Raw genomic sequence first — 14,433 nt, forward strand, 5'->3', positions numbered from 1 at the left:
TAAAATTATGCTGAAACTTGATACTCTATCCTAAAAAAATAAAAAAAATCATTTGTAAAATACTACTCCTAAGACAAAGTTCGGTCATGGTTACAACCAACTCCTAAATACTAAAATATAATAAATGTAATTAGAAACATCCTCACAAAATGAAAAAAAGCAAGTTTAAGTTATACTTGGAAAAAAGTATAATATTAGTTTTTTTTTTTTTTTTCTTTTTTGACAAAAATATTTTTTTCTCTTTTCTAACAAAAATACCCCTATCATTCCAATCTTATTAGAGCTTGAAGCCAACGGTATTGAAAAAAAATTATGCACGAAACATAACAAAAAGTTAGAACAAAACGTAGAACCTAAACCCATTCATATATATATATATATATATATATATATATATATATATATATATATATATATATATATATATATATATATATAAAGAATCATTTGTAAAATACTACTCCTAAGATAAAGTTCGGTCATGGCTACAACCAAGTCCTGAGTACTAAAATATAATAAATGTAATTAGAAACATCCTCACAAAATGAAAAAAAGCAAGTTTATGTTATACTTGGAAAACATTATAATATTAGATTTTTTTTTTCTTTTTTGACAAAAATATTTTTTTCTTTTTTGACAAAAATACCCCTATCATTCCAATCTTATTAGAGCTTGAAGCCAACGGTATTTAAAAAATTTATGCACGAAACATAACAAAAAGTTAGAACAAAACGTAGAACCTAAACCCATATATATATATATATATATATATATATATATATATATATATATATATATATATATATATATATATATATATATATATATATATATATATATATATATATATATATATATATATAACTTGATCCAAAGATTAAAAATAAAAAGTATACTACCGACTATATGACAACTTAATTTTAGGAACAAAATTAAAATGACATGACATAAAAACTTGTGAAAAAATAGGAAGTACGTAGCTAGTTCTCATGCGTGTGAAAAAATATAAATTATTTATGCATTTAAAGCTTAGTTAACATCATCTAGATATAAAATAATAGAAGTACATTGTCATTTTTGGATAGGTACCTTATCAGGATTCTTTACAAGCCAATGAGTGAGACAAACCTTCTAGTTGAAAAGTTTTTGTGTAAAGCTACTACTATCCACCAGGCCTAAAACAGATCCTAGAGTGTTATCTTTTTGATTTTCTTATCATTTTAACTATCCGAAGAAAAGTTCGTATAATCATTTATTAATTAAATACTTCAATTACTTAAGTTCCAAAAAATACATATGATTTATATATTTATCAAATTTACAGTTAAGATAAGCTTTAGCTTATATGCAAGATAAAACTTTCCCCTTCTTAACACCTTGATCATGTTATATAACTTGAGTGACTAAATACATGCATCACATTTATAGAAAATGTGTTCATAATAAACATATACTCTACTCATTAAAAAAAATTACAAAATTAAGAGAAGAAACAATAAAATTAACCGGGCCGAAATCAAGATACGGCAGAAGGAACATCACTTGTCTCTAATGCAAGAGCTCTAAAATCTTCTTTGATTTTAGGTCAACAGGATTAATATATATATATATATATATATATATATATATATATATATATATATATATATATATATATATATATATTAAAAAAAAGAAAATAATTTTAGCTAAATAATTAGGTGTTTTCCCTATTGAAATTAACCTGTTTGTAGTGTTCTTTGTCTTAAAGTCTTTAGCTTCTTGGTTTTTTTTTTTGCTATTAGACCATTCCTTGTTTATCTTCTAATTTTTCAATATAGACTTAGGAATCATATGTCATCCCTTAGTTATTTCAACCATTTCTTCCAACTACATGCAAATTCATAAGCTTTAATCTCTTAAGAAAACTGCACATGATATGTTCATTAACTGAGACAACAGTAAGGATTAATCATTAAGTAGTTACAAAATAACAATCGACAAAATCACATTCACAAGAAAAAGAGATGGTTGAAGGCATGGTTGTTATTTTAACAAAAGGGATTACAATTTTACCATTTCTTCAGCCATTTATTTGTTAAAAAGACAATCTCACATATTCATGACATTCATATCCTTCTTAGGCATTTCATCAAACACTCTGTAGGCATCATAAAAAATAAGATCTTGTTGGTTCCTTAAAGAAGAAAATCACAATTTAATTCAGTAAAAGAATATATAGATGGGTAAAATTAAACAATAGTACTAAATTCATCAAGACAATTGCTAACAGACTTCAAAAAACCAATTTACAAAAAAGAAAAAAAACAAAAACTTTCTGGGAATTACATTCATTCAAGACAACTATTAACAAAATTCGAAAAACCAATTCAAAATCAAGGGGCATCAAATCAATGGACTTACCTGAGATATTAAAGTTGTATGGACACGAAAGTTTGTATTTTGCAACTGTAGTGAGTCGATTGGACTGAAAAAATAGAGGCTTGCAAACGGAAATAGTCAATAAAACCATAATTTAGGGTTAGAGCCCTTTGAATAGCAGCAACAATCTTCATGGGAGGAGGCGTATACAACAATGGAGGTGTATTGGTTATCGAATTGATGATTAGATTCCTTTTATAATCGCTAATTAGGTGACCGATTTAAGGGGATTTACCAAATATTTTGGCTACTTGTTTGGGATATCATTGATTTATTTTGAAAATAAAGGAGCGGGAAAAATATTTCTGGCTACATATGAAAGTGCCACGTGTTAATGACAGGGTTTAATAAGATGCTATGTGGCTGTGTAGAGAGTCTTTTATTAAGAATAGGTGACTAAGAGGAACAGAGGTAAAACACAATCTCACATATTAATATGTGTTTGGTAAAAGTAGCTATTAACTGGAACTGGGTAGCGGTTAACGGGTAGCGAGTAGCTGGTAGTGTGTAGCAGTTAGCTGGTAGTGGGAAGCTGTAACTTTTATTTGTTATATGAGTGTTTGGCAAAAATAGCTGGAAGCATTCGAAATATATAAAATTACATAAAATGACAATTGATTAAAAAGAAATAAATATATAAATATATTTTTAAGGGTAATTATGAAAATTGATTTCAAAAGCTCAGGAGCGTTTTGTTAAAACTAAAAGCTAAACGCTCATATCACCAAACGAAACTTTTTGTTTAAACTAAAGTGTTTTTATCAAAAGCCAAAAGCTAGAAGCTCTCAAACGCTTCCAAAAGCTCCGTGCCAAAAACGCCTTATGTGTGCGATGTGATCGAAAAGAAACAAAGAGGAAAAGTAAGAAACGAGAAGAAAAGAAGAAGAAAACAATAGAGGGACAAAAAATAGAATAAATTAGGGATGGGAGGAGAAAAATAATAATAATAAAAAGAAAAAAAGAGAGAGGAAGAGAGAGAGAGAGAGAGAGAGAGAGAGAGAGAGAGGTAGGGAAGAAGAACCACAAAGTTACATTCAAAAAAGAAGGCGAATGGCGACACCACACTTGACAACTTCAGGCCCGGCCTTGACATTTCGGAGACCTTGTGCAAAAATTAAAGTGAGACCCCATAAAAAGTTTCTTGTAAATATTATTAACTACATTTGTTAATACTAATTCAAAACATAAAGTTGCTAAAAAACATCTCATAAATTCACTAGCACAAAATATTGTCTTCACTAATTGGTAATCAAATAAAACTATAAAACTGTTATAAACAACTTAAAAAAAAAAAAAAAAAGGACGACACATTATTATTTTCTAAACATCGACCTTCTAGCATTTTCAGAAGAAAATTCATCTATGAGACTTTCATCTAAGAGATTTTTTCTTAGTTTTTGGTGAGTTTATAAAATATAAAAACGTTTAAACATACATCTACTTTTCATTATAACATTGTACTTTCAAAAAATTACCAAACTACAAAATATCAACATATCAAACCATAACCAACATATCATTATAGCATTGTACTTTCCATTATAGCATTGTACTTTCAAAAAATTACCAAACTACAAAATATCAACATATCAAACCATAACAAACATATCATTATATCATTATCCTATTCTACTTTCCATTATAGCATTATACTTTCAAAAAATTACCAAACTACAACATATCAAATCATATCCAACATATCATTATAGCATTCTACTTTCCATTATAGCATTTACTTTTCAAAAATTATCAAACTACAAAATATCAACATATCAAATCATAACCAACATATCATTATAGTATTCTACTTTCAATTATACCATTGTATTTTTTTTCATTATATCATTATACTTTTCAACTTAAACTAGCAATTACCTGTGATTGTGGTTGTTCTTGTGTCACTGGTTGTTCTTGATCGTACATGGACACAACGGTAGGGGGTTTACGCCCAATACCTCCGATATGTTCGCGTCGAACACCCAATATTCTTTCAAAACAGTTTTTTATAGTAGTGGGTGTTAGACCGCTTGTTTCAGAAGTAGCTTGGGTTCGTTGGTTGATCTCCTTGAGTAAAGCATTCTGTATTTTCAAAAGTGGCGGTCGTAGGGGAAGGAGTGGCTAGCACCGGTACCGACTTTTTGCTTCCTAGTTAACCAAGTCGCAAAAACGGTCTCTCGCAGAAAGAAACGAGAGTGTAGAAAGAAATGTCGCAGAAAGGGAAACTGGAATTGAGTTATCTACAAGGGCATTAGCGGCGACATGCAATAGCAGCGACTAGGAGGTATTAGCGGCGACAATAGGGCAATAGCGGCGACACTTGGAGGGAAAAATTAGCGCTTTTTTGCTTTCCTCTACAACCGTTGGATTGAAATAAAATCGGATGCAATTGGAGTAATTTGACGCGGATCACTGTAAGTGAGTATTAGCGGCAACGCCGGACAATAGCAACGACATGTAACTCCTCAATTACATGTCGCCGCTATTGCCCGGCGTCGCCGGTAATGCCAACCTTTCTTGTAGTGTGGGATGTTATTCCCATGAATTTCAGCTCTACTCAGGCGTTATCCCAGCTTCATGATCCAATGAGTTGGTCACAAAAGGTCAATAAAAAGAGTAGATGTGGTGCTAATGGCTGTCGTTTGGGTTATTTAAAATACGGAAATGATCGGATATTTCATGTCATTTTTAGGTAGCTATTTAGATCCTAAGAGCGGGTGTAATAGCTCATTGAGGGAATGTTTGAAATGGTTGTAACTCTAGCGGCCCGCTATCTTTTCTTATAAAAAGTTATTAGTAATGGCATATATATATATGCTGTAATGCCCTGCTTATGTTGTAATGCCCTGCTTATGTATATGTTGTTTTGTTTGTAATGGCATATAAAAAGTATGTGTATATATATATATATATATATATATATATATATATATATATATATATATATATATATATATATATATATATATATATATATATATATATGTTGTAATGCCCTGCTTATGTATATGTTGTTTTGTTTGTAATGGCATATAACGATATAAACTTTAATGTCCTCTTTGTATTATAAAAGTAAATTTGGATAAGTGTTATTACAAGAAAATTAATGGCTTAAATGTATACTAATGTGGGTGTGATATGGTGGCACTTTGGTCTCTAGCTAAACTCTTCAACCACCAAAAGTATGAAATAGATATATATATGATTGTAAGGAGAATTTCCATATATACTTAAATACGAACAAGTTTGATAATATCGTTTATGTTTTCTTTCATTTAGAAGAGCTCACACAACACAATAATTCAAACATAGTACCTTTAGCTTATAATTGTGCTGGGTTTCTTGTTTTGTTTGTATCACAGAAGGCTAGAAAAACTGACCTTTCAGGAACCAAAGAGATGGAGTTGTGGTTACCAGAGAACATGCACTCTCAAAGACACTTTGGCATGAAACGGTCGAGATGGAAAATTGAGTGGTAAAAGAAAAGGATAACAAAGCAAATGCTTCCTATTGGGTGGACACATTATTGTACGATCCAACAATCTACGTTAAGTTTAACAGTTGATAGAACCTTTACCCTACCATTTCATCTACCCCAGAAACCCTAGTTATCTGTCCGCATACCTGGTCAGGTATTCTCATTTATTCTTCAAATGGCAAGTCATTTTCTTTCCATCTTGGCACTGTTCTGACTTGTACCTTTCACCCAAAAAGATGTAGCCCTCTTGTCTAATATCATCAAAGTGGTTGAACCTTTAGGAAAACAAATTAAAAATCATGAATTTGAATAACATATATTCTAGCGTTTTTTTTTTTTTTTTTTTTTTTTTTTTTTTTTTTTTTTTTTTAATATTTTAATTTCATAATAATATAATTATATATCTACCCACTTCACCTTTTCCCTACATTGTTTTATTAAGTTAATGCATGTCCCCAGTGCTTTATATCTATTTATGTCTTCCATCGTCACAAGTTGTACGTTCCCGCACCATTGCTCGGAATTTTCAAGTGGGGAAAGTATAAAATGGAATTAATGGGTAAGATATGCATCTTTAATCTTTTGTTAAAAGTAAACATCTAATCGATTACAAGTGATATATAGACATAATATTGTGGGTACATGATTCAGCTTGCATTATTTATTTAAGCATAATTATGCTAAATCAAAACTTTATACTTATCCAAATGTGACATTTTACTTGGCGGACGTAGGCTATCTATGTAAAGACGGACGTAATATATATATATATATATATATATATATATATATATATATATATATATATATATATATATATATATATATATATATATATATATATATATGGAAAAGTGAATATACCTTAAGGGTATAGAAACTTAGGTATCCAAACATACCATAATACGTCGTTTTGTTTGATATATTTAATTATAATGTTCTTAAACTTTAACCCTAACTTGATTTACTTTTAAAATTTTCAAAATTACACTATTATCTCCCTCTTACATCACATCTTTTTGCCTACCACTTACTTCGCTGTATATGTATATTGTAGTTGAAAATGAAAATTATGTAAGAGGAAGATAAATATGTAATTTATAATTATTATGGAAGTAAATCAAGTTAGAAGCTAAATTATAAGAACATTAGACAATTAGAATGTATTATATGATACAAAACGACAAGGTGGGATGAATTTGGGTACTTAAGCTTATATACCCTTAAGGGTATATTCAATTTTCTCATATATATATATATATATATATATATATATATATATATATATATATATATATATATATATATATATATATATATATATATATATATATATACTTAGTTGATTTTTGGGTAGCAATACCTCTGCTTAATTTAAATTCGAGAATAGTAGAGACGCCTTGCAGTTTTGTGACATAAAGGAATAGAGCATCGACAATGAAGAGTTATACCGAATGATGTCACAAACTATATATTCAATAGATGACGTGACACATTGTGAGGTGACACAGACATTTAAAGAACATAATGGCCATTCAACTTTTATATAAAGAAAAGAAAAAAACTTCTAATAGTTAAATATGTTTTATTGAAATTAATAGATTTTAAATAACTATAATAAAAAATAGAAACAAAAACTAATAGAATAGTATTGAATATATAATAGGGTTTAGGTTAAGTTTATCACTTAACTTTTGATTTTATGCTTGTTTAATCACTTAGCATTTTTTAAGTTTTAAAAAGTCATTAGATTTTTAGATTTACGTTTATTTAGTTACCTAACTTGTAAAATTGTACGCATTTAGTCATTCAGATTTTAGAAAATTTTAAAAGTTTAAAGATTAAATGAACAAAATTTTAAAAGTTAGGTGACTAAATGTGACCGAAACAAAAGTTAAATGATTAAATGAGCACAAAGCCAAAAGTTTGATAAGCTTTTAAAACTTAAAAAGAAGTGATCAAATGAGTACGTACAAACCAAAAATTAAGTGATAAAAATGACCTAAACGCTATATAATAATGATTTGATTTATTAAATTTTATAAATTTCGAAGCATTATGGATACTTTTAATATAATTCATCTGGCCTTTAATTTAGCTATACATATATTTTGTAGAACAAGTTGTATATTCTTCACACATATTTTGTACGAAATTAAAGTATTATGTTATCTTGCAAATCATAGTTTTGTCCGCCACTCGTCACTATGCCTTGTGCTTTCATAAATTCAAAATAAAGAATTTCTCAAACAAAAGTGTAACTTGACAGGTTTAAAGTTAAGGATGTATTCTGTTTGGAATCTTAAATTAGCAAGATTAAAGTGAAGTATATAGCAACTCTATCCACATCAATCTTCATTATCCATTGTTCTTAAAAACAAAAATAAAAGGAGAGATGAGTCAAATTGGTCCGGTTAATTAACTATGTAGATGTGGCTTCTTCGAAATAACTTAGAATCTCGTATTTTGGTAGTCTACAAAAATTTACAAATATATCCAGACCAGCTTCGAAGGTTTCTGAGTTTGTGTCCCTGTAAAAATAATGTCCTCTCATCACCAATGGAAGCTCTTACTAAATCTTGCTTGCAACTCAGCAGATCTAGTCACCACCACTCGAACTTTCTTCACTTTTCAATCCATGAACATGAAAAGAAGAAGACAAAAGATGTTTCTGGCGTCTACAATACTAAGGGACCTGATCAGCTGAGTTGTCCTGGTCGGTGATGTTCGTTACGTGTTTCTCCTTCTCATCCATCATTTCCTCGTCTGAGATCGACGATTTGCTTTCCGACGATGTGTTGTCCCGAGAACTACAACTACCAAACGAAGAGGCTCTGCTTGAAACTGGTGTTGCCAGAAATGTTGGTTTCGCTTGTCCTGCCATGATTACAAGATACTTCTCTTCCAAAACAGGGGGCTCCTTGTTGTTATTGTCGGGTTTCGAATCTCCAGCCTCAAGATCTCTCTCACTTTCGTCTCCGTTCTCCATGTCGCCGGAGATCTTCCAGTAGGAGCAGGCGAGGATTAACAGAGCAAAAGCAATGAGACCCAGCATGGCAGCAAGGCCTCCGAAGAGATAAGGCACCGGTGAGTGCCATGGTGACCGCTGAAAAGGCACCTGAGACGACGGAGCTATTGAAGAGGTTGCTTGTGTAGGCATCTTTTGTTGAATGTAATTAGAGAGAAAATTGAAGATGTTTGAGATTTTTAATGAGGATGAATGGATTAAAAGGCTTCATAGCTCGGATTGTATTTATAGATGAAAAGTTGATAGCCTTTGCTTTTTCCTTGTAAATACACAATTATATATGAGGCCATGTTGGGAGCCCACGGCAGCATATATGGTAGCGCGAGACGTGGGTACTCGATAACAGTTTAACCTAATTATGTAAAGGATCATCACTAAAGTAACCAAAACAAGAGTACTATCATGTAATTAACACTTCTTAAATAGTCCTGCACAGTAAATATTTATTTTCCTAAATATACTTTACGAGATTACTAAAATTCACAGATTTTTCTTTTATCTCACAAGATGGTTTAGAAATAATCTAATATAATACAAAATTTGGATTTTGTTTTTAATGAAGAATTTACTTTATATACATTGACTTTTACCTTATATACATTAATATTTACCAAATTATTATTACCTAAAGACTATTCACAAGTTCATTAAACTTCTTAGATCATTCAGATTCAATGGATTATCACATCACTGTCATATCAGCATTTTGTTTTTTTATTCAACTTTACTTTTTAACCGCCACATTTCATTGAATCCAATACTCGTTAATGAAATTCCACATTTTTATCATTATATTTTTAAATATAATTATAAATTTAAAAATAAAAGATATAATAGTTAAAAAAATACAACACTTAAATATACATTAATTAAAAATTACGAAACCTAAAGCGTTTCATATCTAAACATACATTAATTAAGAACACGAAGCCTAAAAATACATTAATTAAAAAGATGACATCTACACGTTATATTTTATCTTTACCTCTTCACAACGGTTTATCCAAATTTGTCGTCCCTCCTCCGACATACTACTTGGATCCATGAAAATGATTGACGTCTCTTTATGCTTCAGTTTTTCTTTTTTAATTGTACTTTTTTCTTCTTTTAACATGTTTTTAAATCCACAGATCTTTGGTAGCGTTTATAGTTTTTTTGATTATTTAGTACATGCTTTACAAGTATCTCATCAAGTCGGCTACTTGATGATGTGATGGATTAGCTGCTTTTTTGGCCGCCTTTGTACCAACTGGACGAGTTACAACTTTACAATCTTCCAAGTTGATGAAATCATGTGCATTAGATGCAGTGGAAGAGGATTTCCATTTCGGTTCATCTTTCACCAAATTCCAAACATGATAGTGCTTGAAGTCTATAGAGTATCTCGCACGATACTGGTCAGCGGCTCCTATTTTAAGATCTTATTCTGACCATCCAGTAGTCAAATAGTCAACCCTTGGTCAAAGTCAATGATCAAGGTCAACAATCCATGTTGATTTGACTCGTTGAGTGCAATCACTGACTCCTCGAGTCCTTCCAGAACTCGAGTAGTCGTGAAAACCCCCCACTGACTCGTCGAGTTTCCCTGCAACTCGTTGAGTCCAAGCGCGTCCAAATGTCGGGAAAACCCAAGTTAACTCGCCAAGTCACCCCACTGACCCGCCGAGTCCATGCAGAAGTCCTTACACGACAATCTTCATCGAACTTGTCGAGTTGACCATGCAACTCGTTGAGTCCCTTCAGTACATTATCCATTTAAATGCTTTTTAAGCCATTTTAAGGTTCCATATTGCAGATCTAGCTTCCCAATGCATGTTTATCACGTAAAGTTGCAAACTTTACGTGCATGCAAGGCTCTAAAGTCTTATAATGTCAAAACCAAGCTTGTAATGGAGTTTTACACTTAAGGAGAGGTTCATACTTGCTAAAGTTGAAAGCTTTATGGACTTAGAGACCAAAGAGAGTTCAGAATGAAGTTACAACTTCAGATCTTAGCGCATACCCAAGAATAGCTTCATAATATGCTAGAAAAGCCCTAATCTATAACCAAATGAGATATAAAAGGAAATAAGGTCAAGGAAACGACTTGATACCTTCCAAATGATGCTAAATTAGGTAGAGTTCATATCCCCACACGTTCTTTGCTTCCAGCCACTTGCTCTCCAAGCTCTTATCACTAATATCCACCTTCCAAGCTTGAAACACACAAGAATGAAACACCCACTCATATTAGGGTTTGTTAGAATCTCAAGATGTTGTAAGGGGGATAAAGGAAGCGTATGATCCTTTAAATAGTGTGCAAAACCCCAAAAATTAGGGTTTCATCCTCCAGCTCCAACTCATTGAGTCCTATCTTGAACTCGGCGAGTAGGTCACTTAAACATGTGACCCAATCCGCTTCTACTCGACGAGTCAGGGCATCCAACTCATCGAGTAGACCTTGCAATTTATGAAAATTAAAGCCATAAATTTATTACCTGAGAGTCGGGGGTTACAATTCTCCCCTACTTGAACTAGACTTCGTCCTTGAAGTCTACTGTGGTGAACAAACCTGGATAGTGTTCCTGCATTTCCGCCTCCGGCTCCCACGTCCACTCGGACCCTCTTTGGTTCTCCCACTGTACCTTTACCATAGGTATCTATTTGTTCTGCAGAACTTCACTTTCCTCTTTAAAATGGCCACGGGCCTCTCAACATAATTCAGGCTATCATCGACCTGAATGTCATCCAATGGTACTACTGCCTCCTCGACCTGAATGAAATCTGATGTCTTTCGAAAGAGACTTAACCCCATGCAAATCTCTTCGATCCAGAGAAGATGAATCCATAAACCCATACAACACACAACCTTACTCCGCCTAAACCTGCAATTTGAAAATTTAAATTAGGTCTGACTCCTTGCCAGACCACTCATACTATCCAACGCTAGAACTCTTCCTATTACAACTAACGGGCTACTCAAACCTGGGATCCTGAGGTTCCTACCCGAAAATAGAACCATGGATCATATTCTGCTGAACCCATATGCCTACGACTTACCATTGGCCCGCACCGGGTATCTTGGCCTATTGCAAGAGCAGGACCGCCTCCGCCCGATCAAGCATAAAATGCCACCTAATAGACCATCCGGATAAGATGTCTACAAACTACCGACCATAATCTACCTTGTCGCTCCTTGTCCTCCACCACATCTATATAATACAGCCCCGCAAATGATTAACACCAACAACATACCTACCACTACCGGCTAACCAGACAAAATCCTAATGATCCAAAAGTATCGGAAACCTAACTTTCCCTATTCCTAAAGCGAACCCTTTAAGCTGACAGGATAATGTGTCCTTCAACTCCCAAAATATCATTAATCCACTAATAAACACGAACACTCATGCCTGGTCCAATCAACTTCGGGTTGGAATACCATGCATGCTTATGACGGGTCCAGTCATCCCTAGGATGGAATACCCTCGTATCCCACACATGTTTGACCCAATCAACCCTTGGGTTGGAATACAAAACATCTCACGTCCAATCAATCATAGGGTTCGGTCATCCTCAAGATGGAATACCCTAGATTGAATACCTTTATGAACATAACTCGGGTCTACTCATAACTTGAGATCCAAGGATCTATCCTTGCGTCTCATCCACTAACCTCTAGTTCATTACAACTGAGCGCAACTCCCCCGAATCTTAACAATACAACCATTTTGAATGCTCATACAAGAGACATAACCACACAATCTCTATGCCCACAACCTATGACTGGAATACCCTTAGTTGGTCCTCAGTATAGGTCTGGATTGCCTCTAAGCTCATAGCATGAGTCTGGTATGCCCTCTCCGGCCCTCAGCTCATGACTGCAATGCTCCCGATAACCTATCGACAATGTTGTCGTCACTTCAGTTGTCCAGCACTCCACCCTATAGGTACTCGTCTCCTTCATTGCCAAAGAAGGCCTTATCAATGTCCTTCACAACACCAACAATTGTCACAGAGCTAAAACCCCGCCCTACACTATCCACTTGTAGATCAAGTTGCTACCTCATAGCACATATATACACAGAACCTTATCATATAATTAAAAAAACCCATGCAAAGTCTTCAGCATACTCTATGACCATGTCCAATACTTGGGGACAAACCTATTGATTTCTATAACATAACAACATACTCAATACCTGCACAGAGATCTACAAATACATACAGAGTCTTTAGCATGACTGGACCGCCTCACCAGGCCTTCAGTTTATCCGAACCGCTCTAAACTGTTAAGCATCTCCCTAGACCACCCCTCCTGGTGATCCGTCTATGCAGACTATTCTCACCCACTTGGGGTTCTGAACTCCTGATCCATTTCGTGGACTCTAACCCCGACCTAACCCTAGGCCTCATGGCGATTGTCCACCCCCTCGGAAATCCATGGTCTATTCCTTGACTCGTGTATCTACCACATACGCTAAATAACCTGCACACCCGTGCTGAAAGTACCGCCGAGCCGTGGCAGCTAACAAAACCCTCAATCTATCAATCCAAAAACCCTTAGAGTCAAGCACACCCTCGACCGAATACTCAAACTAAACTCAACTCATGACTAGAACTCCAACCTAATTTCCCAAATTCTGTTATCAAGAATTGAGAAGACATGATACACATGCTAGGGAGTTTTACCAAACTCCCAACCTACACACCCTTCAAACCAAATAGCCACTTGGGTTGTCTTCCTTCCTGACAATGATGCGAAACTTATCCCATTTTTAACATTGCTCCTATTTCTATATCCCGGGACAATTCTCCCCCACTTAGATTTGACTAAGTCTTCACAAGACATGAAAATTGGAGAATTCCCAATCTTTCTCACTTTCCAACGATCGATTCGACAACAACCAACTCTTCTAGCTAACGCTCCATTACTAGCCAAACCCAATTGATCACACACTCCTAAGAACCAGATGGACACTTCTCGAATCCCAATGAAATCGACAGTCACTAATGCCTGAATGACCCCTCACTCAAATCCTATAGACTAAAAGATAGATGCTCCAACTAATACCTCGGCGACTAGCTACTTTCGTTAGAGCTTTCGTCTATCAATCACTAATGAATGCTAAAAACCATTGAATCCTGACAATGTTGAATAACCCTTCTGTGGGACCCTATTTGTAGACCTCACATATAATACCCCTTTTTCCAAAGGTGTTCCAAACAAAATTCCCGCTCTCGAGCTCTAGAAACCATTCCAATCAGGGTTCGCACCCTGACCCTCTCACCCACTCAAACATCCACAGCTAAACTGAAAAAATTGAAGCAACCTCTGCCCTATACTAGGCTACAAACTACTCCTCATACATAGTCTACAATCCCAAAAGTGCAATAGGTCGCATAATCAATCCTTATCGCTTGATACAAGAGATCCAAGGCAACCCGGACCTCACAAACTACTTATGCCACATCGACCCACTTGTGCTCACCATCGCTGAAATAATATCACCAATCCCTGCAACCAACT

The 14,433-nt window shown here is 33.9% G+C and overlaps 1 pseudogene; it reads right to left on the reverse strand.

Moving 5' to 3' along the window:
- Nucleotides 1-8,225: 8,225 nt before the first annotated feature.
- LOC145012961 (protein GLUTAMINE DUMPER 2 pseudogene) lies at nt 8,226-9,158 on the reverse strand (annotated as a pseudogene).
- Between the last annotated feature and the right edge of the window lie 5,275 nt (nt 9,159-14,433).

Source organism: Lactuca saligna, chromosome 8 (genome assembly GCF_052625555.1).
Source record: "Lactuca saligna cultivar CGN05327 chromosome 8, ASM5262555v1, whole genome shotgun sequence".
NCBI classification, from domain to species: domain Eukaryota; kingdom Viridiplantae; phylum Streptophyta; class Magnoliopsida; order Asterales; family Asteraceae; genus Lactuca; species Lactuca saligna.